Genomic DNA, 13786 nt, shown 5'->3' on the forward strand with positions numbered 1-13786 from the left:
GTCCTTGGCCTCTTCCCGACTTTGTTTGTCCTTCATGATGTCACCTGCTCCCACCACAGGGGTACTCTACTTCAAAATTAGCACAGAATTGAGACAAGGATGCAACTAAGCCAGAAGTGCTTTCTCTGCTTCAGTTGGGCAGTTTGGTCCCAGTAACAAGACTCAGTAACCCAGGGCCACATCCACGTTTTCCAGGACAGCCCTAGTACTGTCTTGTGAGTTCATAACAATTCCTTTATTGGACATAGCAAATTCAGAGGAGGCTCTGGGTCCTGGCTCTCCAGGGGGTGATGGGTGAACTTACTGAGTCTAGTCTACACCAGGAAGTGAGCTAGACTCTGCTGAAAAGTTCTTCCCACCTTTCCCTTCTGTTTCTCTGTGTCCCAGTGCAGGCTTTCGTGCAGGACCTCACACAGTAGGACTGGGAGCTTTTCACTTGTTGCAGATGTACACTTAAAATCCTTCGTTCTTCAAGTGACCATGAGATTCCAGACAGAATTTAGTGATTTGTAGGCTTTGTTTCTTTTTGTGTTTGGGTATTTCACCTTTGTGTATGTCTTGTATCAAATGTGTGCTTGATGCCCAGAGAGGCCAGAAGAGGGTGTTGGATCCTCTGGAACTGGAGTTACAGTTTTTAGCCTCCATTTGTGGGTGCTGGGGACCAAACCCAGGTCTTCTGCAAGAACAAATGCTCTTAACCTCCGAGCCAGCCATCTCCTTAGCCCTGAAATTTGTATGCCTTAGTTCTTTTTCCATTGCTGTATTAAAGCAGCAAGGCAGCCCTCAGAAGGAAGAGCTCATTCTGAACCAACAGTTCAGAGGGTTAGTCATCAGCAACATGGCAGGGAAGTATGGAAGCAGGCACCAGGCATGGCAGCAGAAACCGCTGAGAGCTCTACCTGCTTCCCCAATGGCAAACAGGAAACAGTCAGTTTGGAATGGTGCAAGTCTTGTAGCCCTCAAACCCCACCCTACATGCTTCCTCCTGGAAGGCTCTACCTACTAAGCTTGCCTAGACAGAGCTAGTAGGGGACCAAATATGCAAATGCCTGAAAATATGGGGGTCTTACTCAAACCACCCACTTTATTGCTAACTTTTGTAGCTATTCTGGCATCTTAAGTAATATCTACCACATAACTGACTGACCCTGAAGCCCCCTTAGTAAAGCCCCCCACAGCGACACTCTGCTTGGTTTTTGTTGTTGTTGTTTTGTTTTTGCCAGAGGGTGACACCGTCTTCCCTGTATTTTTCTGGTATGTTTGTGTTTCTCACCTCCACTTCCTTTAGTGGGAAGAGCTGCCTTTATTTTAAATCGTCCCAGCTTTGTGCTGAGAGACAAGCAGTGGTTTCTGCTTATTCCAGCCTCCTCCCCCAACCCCGTGCACAGCACAGGAACGGCTGCCCTTGGGTCCCTCCTACTGTGGAAGGCTTTAAAGCATCTGCTTAGGCAGCAGTGCAGAGTTGCTCCTCCTCTTCCAGGGGATGTGCAGAGTTTCGGGGCGGGGGGGGGGGGGGGAACGTGACCCTTGGAATACTGAATCGATTGCCTGAGAAGTGTTAGCGTTCCTTCCGAGTCTGAGCCTGTATAATTAGGGACCATGTTGAAAGGAAACGTAAAATTTTCCACAGTCACAGCTTTCCAGATTTTAGTTGGCCATGCGCCCTCACGTCAGTTTCTTCTCTTATCTCTGCAGCCAGGCTCAGAGCTCCAGTTCCTCTTGACCACCAAAGTTAACTCCTCAGTCGCCACATGGTGCCTGGTTGCTGTCCCACGCATGACTCTACCCCACACCGGAAGGGAGGGGGCAGTGAACTGTATTTGTGAGGTTTCTTTCTTCTTTTTAGAAATGCCGCCAACTATCTTACTCTTTGGGTTTGTTTCCTAATTGCTGACACTGTCTCCACTTTTATGCTGTGTAAATGTCATAAAGACGACTCCATATCCCTTTATCTGCTTTTCTTTTCTTTCTTTTTCTCTAAGGACTACAGTTACAATGTAAAGGAATCCGTTAGTCAAGCATGACAGGGATTGTCCTAGTCAGGGACACTGTTGCTGTGGTGACACACCATGGCGAAGAGCTTGGGAGGAAAGGGTTTACTGGCTTTTGTTTCCACATCACTGTTCATCATTGAAAGAAGTCAGGGCAGGAACCGGAGGCAGGAGCTGACGCAGAGGACAGCAGAGGACAGCAGAGGACGCAGAGGACGCAGAGGCACATGCTGCTTGCTGACTTGCTCCTCACAGCTTGCTTGGCCTACTTTTCTTACAGAACCAGGACCAACACCTAGGGATAGCACCACCCGCTTTGGGGCTGGGACATTCCCCATCAATTACTAATTAGGAAAGGACCTTCCAGACTTACCTAAAGCCTGATCTTAGGAGGCATTTTCTCAATTGAGATCTCCTCCTCTCACGTGAATCTAGCTTGTGTCCAGTTGACGTAAAACTGGTCAGCACAGTGGAGCGTGGCAATGTATTACAGTTCCTCAGAGAAAGGGTTTATGTATAATTACAAAAATATCTGTTACCAAGAACTTTGTTCTTCTATCAGAATCTGAAAACCAGGAGCCAATGTCTCAGCTTGAAGGTCTTGAGGCAGGAGAATGTCAAGTTCAAGGCCTGCCTAGACTACATGATGACTTTTCAATGAGCCTGGTTCACATAATGAGACTGTCTCTCAAAATAAAAACAGTAAACAAAGGTGCCCTCAAGTCAGGAGCCCAGGCAGCACCCTTAGCCTCCACCCCAGACAGCCCCACCTACCCCGAGAGTGCCACCCCCATCCCCAGCTGAATCTCATACCAGCACTGCTGACTGGAGGTTACCCTCCGCCCACAGACTGCTGGACACAGATACCAGCCTTAAGGCTCACTCTCAGAGGGCTGTGAGCACAAGGTACTACATCTTCCTAGAACTGCACTCAAAAACCAGAACAGACTGGCCAGCAACAGGATTCCGAGGCTCCTGACAGCCTATGGCTAGTCCTAGAGACATGCAAGTTGTCCTCAGACATGTACGTGTACACACACAAACACACACACACACACACACACACACACACACACACACACACCAAACAAGTTCATACAATAAAATAAAAACATAAATACACAAATAAATGCAGAACAGAAGGCAGAGAAGACTGTTCCTGCAAGCTTTCCTTTCAGCCAGAAGGAATGTTGTAGACGCTTATCAGAGTCCCCTGACACCTCATCGGTTAGGACTCAGTCCGTGCTTCCCACCCTCCAGCAGAACGCCTGGCATGTTCTGTCTGTGTTTGTGCTGGAGCTCAGTGGTAGAGCATGCACACAGCATGTGTGGTCTCCATGTTTGCTCCCCAGCCCCACAAAACAACCTAACAGAGTGACCGTTGTCTCTGTAGTGAGTGCTCCCACATCGAGCGGCTGGGGTGGGGTCGGGGCTGGGTGCACTGACCACTGAATGGAGACAGCAGTAGGTGCTGCAACCTGACAGCGCAGTGTCTGCCATCCATCCACACCCAGACTCCGTCAGGCCGTTCCTGCTTTACCTTCTGATATCCAGGGTGCATACAAGGCACGCGTTTGAAGTAGCCGGAAGTCCTGGCCTTGTCAGGCTGAAAGAGAGAGAGGGGGCTGAGCTGCCCACACATGCGCCTGGGCAGGTTCCTTGGGGAATGTGTTCTGGATCCACCTTCTCCCTATGCTTCAGTTCAGGCATGGGCACTCCCTACTCCCCTCATGAGCAATCACACCAGGCTGAAGGCTCTGGGTTGGCCATCTGGCCTGTCACCAGAACCGTCACTAGCACAGTATGAGGACAGAGCTGAAGGAGCTCCCCAGTATCAGCCCAGAATAGCCCTGGGAGTGATGCAATAATGACCAGAGGTGTGTGAGGGATGAGGAGTGTGAACTGAGGAGTGTGAGGGAGACTGCCTCCTCCTCCTCTCCCCTCTCCCTTTCTTTCTCCTTTTCTTCTTCCTCTTTCTCTCTTGAGATGATGGAGGTTGAACTCAGGACCTTCCTTGCACATGCTGGACCAGAGCTACCACTGAGCTGTCCCTAGCCCTGGCTGCTGTTCCTCCCTCAGGCTTCACAGTTTCTAAAAGTCAAGCCATCGGAGCATGGCCTATGTAAGTAGAAATGATCCAGACAGCACCATCATCTGTACCAGATTCTATTTTCTTTGCCATTGAAAGCAAGTGGCTAAAACACTTGCAGTAAAATTAAGGAAGCAGAAGTAAGTGCATTAGATCAGTGTACACTAAGTAAAAGTAGAATACCAGGGGCTGGAGAGATGGCTCAGTGGTTAAGAGCCCCCGACTGCTCTTCCAGAGGTCATGAGTTCAATTCCCAGCAACCACATGGTGGCTCACAACCATCTGTAAAGAGATCCGATGCCCTCTTCTGGTGTGTCTGAAGACAGCTACAGTGTACTTACATATAATAAATAAATAAATCTTTAAAAAAAAAAAGTAGAATACCAAATAGCACATTAAACAATCACAATTATACTACTACATACACGCGCACACGTATACCATACATATGCATGCACACATGCACACACATATATGCACAGACATGTGCACATGTATCCACATGCACACACACAAGCACACACATACATACTACACATGAACACATACACACTGTAAGTGCATGATTAAATAGCTTGTAGGGGAATGGGGTATTTAGTCTGTTCTCATTTTTGGAGCAGAGAGATGATGTAATTGAGCTGATTTGGCTTTAGATATACTAAAGCGAGAATTCCTGAGGGCTGCATCTGGCCCTCACGCTGCAGCCAGGCCCTCAGCCTTCAGTGCTGCCCCACAGAGGTTGCTTCAGTAGTCAACTTAGTGTCAGACCACAGAAGGTAAGTCAGGGGATCCGGTTAGAGCTCAGCAGAGAAGGGATAGGTCAGTGCCCATGTTTAAATGTGTGTCAGGAATGTTCGGCTCATTAAACATCATTAAATGTGTGGCTGATATGTTTCCCTCAGTTTACTGGATAAATCTTGTTGTGTCTTTCTTTACACATCAAAGAGGGACTGAATAGTTCATTCCAGACCACTTGACATCAGTGCAATTTCTCAACCCTCTGACTCAGGAGGCTCATGAGTTCAAGACTAGCCTAGGCTACAAAATTTGTCTGGTCCAGTCCTGTTTCAAACAAACAATGCCAACAAAAAAGACTAAATAAAAATAAAAATAGAAACATATCACATCTGGATCCTTTACTGATCAACCTGAAAGTTGAATGACTAAAATTTCTCTGATTTTGCTTCAGTCTAGGCGAGATGAGATTCCCACCAGGAGGACCTTGGTTCCTGGCTACTTCCCTTGTGAACTCACAATAACAGGTCCTCTAAGAAACCCCAACAAATGGCTAACGGAGGTGTCTATTAACATATCAACACGGACACTGGCCACCAGGCTCTCAGTACCTGTTAGAGAGTCCTGGCTCCTCTCAGCGCTTCTCACCACCCTGACTCCCACTTGAAACTTCTTCAGCCCATTGAGAAGGCCGGGCTGACTGCATGGCAGGCTTCAAATTGGCAGTTAAGGAGACCAGACCTAAATCTCTGTTTCCAACAACTGGGCGATTCCAGGCAAGTCCAGGCCTTGGAAGCTGCCCTGCCACTTGGCCTGAGAGAAGGACAATGGGTAGCCAAGCAGCAGTTTCCAGACCTCCTCAGCTACTTCCTCAGTAACAGTTTCCAGACCTCCCCAGCAAGTTTCCAGACCCCACACCCCAGCAATGGAATGTTCCCTAGAGATGGACCAACAGATTACCATAGAGGTCACCTACCCTGGAATTCCCTAATGTGCTTTAAATCAGGCCTGCAAGCTTACTTGCTTGTCCCTCGTTCTCAGTAATGGGAGGCCCCAGCCTGCTGGACTTCTGCAGAATAAAACACTCTTTGCCTTTACAGACTGAGTCCAGGGTATCACTGTTCAGCAATAATGGACCCTTAAACCCTGAGCTTTGTTTCCCTTTCCCCAACTTCTCTTTCCTATATAACTCAACCTCTTTGGCCGCATGCTTTCTTGGCCTCTTGATTCTTTTCATCCTCTTGGCCTTCTTTTTGTCTCCTTCTCTCTTCTCTTGCCTCTCACAGCCTGGTCTATTCTGCTGGCCATGTTCAGTCTGGATTCTTCCAGATGTCTCTGGCTGTAGTCTCCCTCATATCTGCAATAAACCCTTCTCCCCCATCATACCTAGGAGAGGTCGTCTTCTCATTCTGTTCACCCCTGACCCACACTCCAGGGTTTAAATTCTCCAAGATAATATCCAATTGAAAAGAGACAAGAGGAAAAAAAATCATGTACGGCTATGAGTCACTGCCTAATAAAGGGGAAGGAGGGAGGGAGGGAGGGAAGGAGGGAGGGAAGGAGGGAGGGAGGGGCACACAGAGAGAAATAGACAGAGAGGAAGGTGGAAGGCAGGGGAAAGCAAGGGATGCAGGACAAAATGCTCACTGAGACGCCCCCCACCCAACACATTGGCTTCACAAATTGATAATGGGTCTTAGTCTTCAGCTGGAAAAACAGGCCTGGATTTTGAATATAAATCAACAAAGATTAACACAAAAAGCTCTTTTTGAAACCAGATACAATGTGTCAAGGGAATAAACATAATTGCAATTCAGGCCTGAGTGCTTCTAGCCTTTCTCCCCCGTCAGTGTTTCATTCTGGTTAGACTTTCAACTGGACTGGTGAAGTCTACCTGCACTTTGGAGGGTAATCTGCTCTTCTCAGACCCATCATGTAAATGTCTCACTTAAGAACACTTCATAGAACCCTGTAGATAATCTTTGACCCTTCTATGTAGGAGCACTGGTCTGAAATCTGTAAGCCAATTTGAACAGTCCCATCTCTGCCCCACCTTTGCCAGTGTCGGGGGCCTAGATCCAACCCCCCACATCATCGGTAAATAGAATTCACTTCTGAAGGATGGAGGCTGGGTGCAGCTCTTAGCCATCACCTCAAAGCAGAGGGTATAGGGAAAGGAGCTGTCTGTCATGGATAGAACTGTTTTACCCACGCGCCAAGGCTTCCTCAGATATTCCCAGTATAGAAGCCAGAGAGAGGGTTCTCAGCCCCTGTGAGGACCCGCAGCTCTGCCCCTGTGAGGAGGACCACAGCTCTGTCCCTGTGAGGAGGATCACAGCTCTGCCCCTGTGAGGAGGACCACAGCTCTGCCCCTGTGAGGAGGACCACAGCTCTGTCCCTGTGAGGAGGACCACAGCTCTGCCCCTGTGAGGAGGACCACAGCTCTGCCCCTGTGAGGAGGACCACAGCTCTGCCCCTGTGAGGAGGACCACAGCTCTGCCCTCTGTGAGGAGGACCACAGCTCTGCCCCTGTGAGGAGGACCCGCAGCTCTGCCCTCTGTGAGGAGGACCACAGCTCTGTCCCTGTGAGGAGGACCACAGCTCTGCCCTCTGTGAGGAGGACCACAGCTCTGATTGGGAAGCTTGCCTATACCTCCCTCTTCCAAAGGCACGCCCTGTTCGCCACAGGCTCTTAACCTAAGAGACAGATGTTCCTGTGTTCTCAGTGCCGTGTGGTTAGTAGATGCATTAACCAATTCTTTGAGCCTCACGGTTCCTTTTAGAAGGGGGCTCAAGAGTTTGCAAATTGAATGAATCAAACTCACAAACTCCACAACAACAAACTAAAAACAACAAAACTCAAGACAGGGCAGACTTTCCAAACAGTAGGGGGCTCTATTCACCCATATGATAAATGAAAAAACAAAACAAAACAAAACAAAAAAAACAACTTTTCCAGTACAGATTTGCTGTGGCAACATGATTTTAAAAACTGCTTAGGAATAGAATACAATATTTTAAATTTAACATATATTTAAATAATTATTAAAACTTAAAAAAAAAACCCTGCCTAGGCCTGGTGTGTAGCTCGGTGGTAGTGTACATATATGTTCAAGAGGCTCTGGCTTCAGATCCAGGATTCCCCTGCACAAAACCATTACAGAAAAGTCTTCAAAAGTGAGATGACACTCACCACTCGAAGTGTCTGAGCCGCCCCCCCCCCCCCCCCCCCCCCGCCAGCCATGAGGCTGGGGGGTAATTATAAATTCACAGTAGCAGCTCCGACCTCTGTAGTGGGTTTGCTAAGTGTCGCTCTAAACTAAATGCTTCAGTCATCAGCTCATTTAATCCTTAGAGCAGCCCTATAGTGACCATGGTGGCTGGAAACTGAGGACTGAGTCAGCCACCATCCCCGCCCTCCCTCCCTGCCATCCCTGCGCCACCCCCAGACACATCAGCCTTCCTCCATCTGCCTGACTCCAAAGCTGAGACCTTACCCACCCGGGCTACCACCGCACCAAGTGGCAAACTACATTTCCTTCTGGACTCTCCATGGTCTGGAAAGCAGCCAGGCGTTTGCAGGAAAGCCCTTGTTCTGAACTTGGGAGTGATTATTGCTTGCGATCTGAAAGGAGTGAAAAGAGAAAACAAACCTGAGGGGCGGGGCACTCTAGTTTGTTCTGAGGTCTGCGGTGGAATGAAGGCCACCCAGTCATTTCAGCAGATTGCTATGCTACCACTGATGGCATTTCGGGGTATTTCTTATTTTCAGACTTGAGGTCTTTACCCAACTCTGCTATCTATCGGTTTAGGGCAAGGCCAGGAGGGAGGGAACTTAGATTCTAGACCTGGCTTCTTTTCTTAGACAGGGTCATCTTCAGCCTCCTAGACTCTTCCTGGAAAGTTCAGGTTTGGCCTCCCTCAGAACTCATATTGGACAGGTCCGGTGTTGCACTGGTGGGCAGGGCAGCACCGTGTGGGCGGGGCAATGCAAAGGGAGGGTTTTCTGGTGTTTTTTTCCTCTGAGGGGAGCAGCAGGCATACCCCCCCCTCCCCCAGTGAGGGAAGCTCTACTGAGGGATATTTTTGAGACTGATGCAGACTCCGGAGCAGTGACGTCCCAATGACTCAGCTGGTGGGTGGAAGTGATTTTAAATAATGACAGTATCACCATGTCCCTCCTCCCACAGTATCACCAAAGACGTGCGCACTAGCCCTGAACCCACTGACTCAGCTACTGAGCATGGCAGGAAGAGAATAAAGGCGGGTCACAGGCAGTCCCTCTGAACTGTGCAAACCGTTGTTGCAAATGGAAAATAATGCCTTCCTCTTCCTCAGAAACAAGCACAGAAAAACAAGGGTGGGAAAGGTCACCTTGTACGTCTGTCCTCCAATTGTAAAACAGTCCTCTAGGAGTTAAGTGCAGAGTAATTATAGTCACCACTATCAGGAAGAGGCCACTTAAGTTAATTAGAAAGGGAAGCCACCCAATTGCAGTTAAAAACATGTAGAGCTTGGTAGCATTTGTGAGAGAAAGAAACTGCAGTGCTTAAATAGCGCCATTTACAGATGTCTTTTCAGGCAGAACAACAGGAAAATCAGCTTAGCTGGGAAGTGCAGGTCATGGCCATGCTTGGAGCTAATGAGTGACCAAAACAGTGCCTGTCACCAAGGCAGTCTTGTGTCTTCCCTGACCCTGGGTGCCTTCAGAGGTAAGGGGTCAATTAAGGACTTTTCTGGGGCTTGTGAAGGATGGCAGTGACCCGGGCAACAGTTAGCAGTGGGAGGAAGGGAAGGGCGGTTTCCTAGGAGCCACCTTCTCATGAATAAACATGAGATTGACTTAGGGAGGGTTGTGTTGGAACACAGATGCCAAGTATGGCCAGAGTGCACCGCAGGAGCCAAAGGCTGCAATGGTTAGAGGCTTCAGCTTCACCCCGCACCTATGCCAAAGTCTGGGGCTCCTGGGGACCTGGAGGTTCTCTTTAATGGGCAGTGTATTGAGAAGCATTTGCAGTGGGATGGGGCAAGGCTTACGGTGCTTGATGCTCTGTGTTCTAGTCCTACAACCACTGCCCAGCAAGCAAACAAACAAACACACCGACCATTGTAGACTCTAAGGACATATACGAATTAAAAATAAGGTTTGATTCTTGCTGAAAAGAAGAGTTGGGTGTGGTGGTGAATATCTACGTCAGCAGCGCAAGGCAGGCTGAGCGGGGCGCCTCAGGGTCCACACCGGACAGGAAAAGCCTTCCTCCCCCTTTCCCTGTTCCTTCTGTTTCTGTGCGCATTTACATTAGAACTCTAAACTGTAAATCCTTCCTCCTTCGAAATGTACATAAATCCTTGGAGACCCTATTACTATTTTGTTGGCTCTGTGACCTGGAAGTGTCTCTCAAGCTGGCAGAGGCCTGAGAAGGGTGCTGGGTCCCTGGAGCTGGAGTTACAGACAGTTGTGAGCTCCCTGCCGTCGGTGCTGGGAATCCGACTCTGGTCTCTACAAGAACAGCCAATGCTCTTAACGGCTCAGCCATCTCTCCTAGCCTACATTCTTTTAGTTAATGTAAAAAACCTGTCTGTCTGTCTGTCTATTTGTCTGTCTGTCTATTTGTCTTCCAGGACGGTTTTAAGCTCACTTAGCAGCCCAGGCTGGTCTTGCCCTCCAGTTCTTCCCACTTCCCCTTCCATTTTATAGCTATGTGTCACCACGCCTACTTTAATTCTTTTCTTTCTAGACCACGTCACTGGCTGGAACTCAGTGTACATCAGGCTGACCTCAAACACACAGAGAGTCTCCTGCCTCTGCCTTCTGAGTGCTGGGATTAATGGTGCACCGCCATACTTCACACTTGCTATATTCTTAAAAATTCAGTCTGCTCCACTCCTGGGTGTATATGCCAGGAGGTTGTGGGAAGTCATGTACATGAGCCCGCAGAAAGGCTTTCACATCATATTCACTGCAGTCTGTCCTTGGTAGCAAAACTGGAAACAACCCAAGCACACTTACCAAGAGGAGAAAGGATAAATGAGTTGTACATCTGTATAACAGAATACTATTCTGTCATTAAACTCAGTTAGCACCATGTGAAATGACATTAGTGACTCCCAAAAGCAGCATGCTGCTCCAAAGGAGCCAGACAGAAAGACTACACATGGCGATCTACAATGGCAAATTAATCTACCGTAGAGGATGTGACTGAAAGGCCTGCTGCCTGCGTCAGGAACAGGAGGAACTGAGTGCAGTGGGCAAGAGGGATCTTTGGAGATGAAGGGCGTGACCCATATCTGTGTGTGCACCACGGCTGCACATGTATGTGCAGGTGTGCAAGACCAGAGGCCAACCAGGGATGTTGTTCCTCAATTGATGCCTACCTTGGTATGTTTCATTTTGTTGTTGTTTGTTTTTGCCTTTCTTCCTTCTTTCTTTTCTTTTTTAAAGATTTTATTTATTTTGTGTATGTGAGTACACTGTAGCTGTCTTCAGACACACCAGAAGAGGGCATCAGATCCCATTACAGAGCCACCATGTGGTTGCTGGGAATTGAACTCAGGACCTCTGGAAGAGCAGTCAGTGCTCTTAACCACTGAGCCAACTCTCCAGCCCCCTCACCCCCCCTTTTTTTTGAGACAAAACTATGACCTGAAGTTCATAGACTAGGTAGGTTAGGCGCTCAGCCATTTGGAGCCTGTCTCTGCCTCCCTGGTGCTGGGATTTTAGGACACCCCCCCACCCCCCCCCCACACCTTTTCAATGTTGGATCAAACACCAGGTCTGCAAGTCAAGCACTTTCTATTGACAAAGCTACCCTTCCCCCATCCTCGTGTTCTATCCGGCTTGTTAGAGTGGAGATTGGATTTAGTGTATGGAGAGTAGTTACTATATGTATCAGTGGTGTGGAGCCAGCTTACACTTGAACTGTGCATAGAGGCGGCCATCTTTATCCATTCCAAATGCTACACTGAAATACCTTGGAGCAGGGACCTTATAAACACCTGAAATTTAGTTCTTAGAGGTCTAGAGTCTGGAGCCCAACTTGATGCCAGCCTGTCAGGGTTCAGGGAAGACTCCTTTGACAACTTTTCTCTGTATCCTCACTGATGTAGGGAGCCATTGAGTTCTCTGGGTCACTTTTTATCAAGGTATGAGTATTATTCCTGAGGACTCTGCCTTATGACCTAATCACTTCCAACAACCCTGCTTTCTGATGCCATCACCTTGGGATTTAGGTTTCAATGAGAAATTTTGGTGGGAAACACACATACTCAGTCTCCAGCAGTGGGCATATCTGATTGAATATAGAGTATATTTAAGTAAAGTTTATTCTAAGAATAATAATAAATTCTTCTTTAACGAAATTTGAAGTAAAAAAAATGCATTTTTTTTAATCCAAAGTGAGGTGTAGTTCACACGGTGGCCTCAGAGTGGATGCCCCAAAATGGAGTCTTGTTTTGATACACAGTGCAAAGCTTGCCCCAGGGTCACTCCTAGTCTGCCCTGGGCTTTGTAAAGATGCAAGCAGGGCTTGGTTCACAGCCAATGGCCTCATGCAGCTCCCCCGGGAAGGCCTTTGCTGTCAGGGTTACATGAAGCCCACAGTCGTGGGTCTGTGGTGAGTCATGATAATCTACCTACAGGGGATGAAAGAGCTCTGTGATTCACGCATGTCAAGGTTAATAGGAATATTACAGGGTTTCTTCCTCAGGGGGAAAATAGAAGACTCTGTCTTTAAATATTTCTCTTCCTTTAAAGGATGTCGCATCAGCCTGCTGTTGAAGCATTCATTCATTTATGCGCACCAGCAGTTCCTATTTGGTTAAAGATGAAAAGATTCTTCTTGGAAAGGCAGCGCAGGGCCTAGGAAAAGCATCCGACTCTTGTCAGTGTCTATGAAACGCAGAGAGAAGCCTGCTTCTTTTCTGTCAGAAGAGCTCTGGTTCCTGCTTCCAAAGTTGGTGACATGGTTATATCTACCACCAATTGGGCAAGTGAACGGTTTTCTTGCCTTCACCGTAGGCCAGACAGGGCTAAAAGAAGCTGGATTAATAATAGTTCATCGTGGGGTTGGGGATTTAGCTCAGTGGTAGAGCGCAAAGCCCTGGGTTCGGTCCTCAGCTCCGAAAAAAAAAAGAAAAAAAAATAGTTCATCGTAGCTAAGGGCTCATCTCAAAGCTGGCAAACATCAGAAAGGGATCGGAAAGAGGTTTTGGAAGACTGTTGCGTGCAATGGCCACACAGATGTCCGATCCCTTTAAGGCTAGAGGAAAGGAAGTGCACTAGCTACAACTGATGAGTCGGAACTCCTGCTGGCCAGATGGCTTAGTCAAGTCTGCCAGCCAATCCTCGATGAGCAAGGGGAGGATCAGTGGAGAGAAACTAAGGTAGAAGAGGGGAGGGGAGAAGGAGAGGGAGGTTAAAAGTATGGGGCCTTTTTGCCTCTTCCTTTGCCTTGAAATAATGGCAGAGACCTGGGGTTTATAAAAGGCTTGCACTATAGCTGGGCAGGGTTCTCACCTATTCTAACCGGACTGCTGGCCCGGCCTGCTTCCCAGTCACTTTCCAGCCATGTGGTATTACCTGCCATCTTGGTCTTCTCCTGGCTTCCTTCTTTGTCCTGGTCTCAATCTCGACTCTCCCGGGCCCCACATGGCTTTCCTCTTTTCACACTGGGCCCTCAACACTGGGATAGGAAGTCCCGCCTCCAATTCTGCTGCCCAGCTATTGGCTGGCCAGCTCTTTACTAACCAATCAGAGGTGGTGGAAAACAATTTTTTTTTCTTTTTTTACACAATATTGAAACAAGAGATACTGGACAGCAACCCGATCTCTGGACACATTAATCAGCATTTGAATTCTCAGTACACAAAACCATCTCCCAAATGTATGTATGTGAAAGTTTGTTTGTATGGCCAGCATTGGCCTGGTTAGTATCTGGAGCTGCTTCTGGGACAGCTCAGAGCCCACCAACCT

This window comes from Rattus norvegicus, chromosome 7 (assembly GCF_021556685.1).
Source record: "Rattus norvegicus strain SHRSP/BbbUtx chromosome 7, alternate assembly SHRSP_T2T, whole genome shotgun sequence".
NCBI classification, from domain to species: domain Eukaryota; kingdom Metazoa; phylum Chordata; class Mammalia; order Rodentia; family Muridae; genus Rattus; species Rattus norvegicus.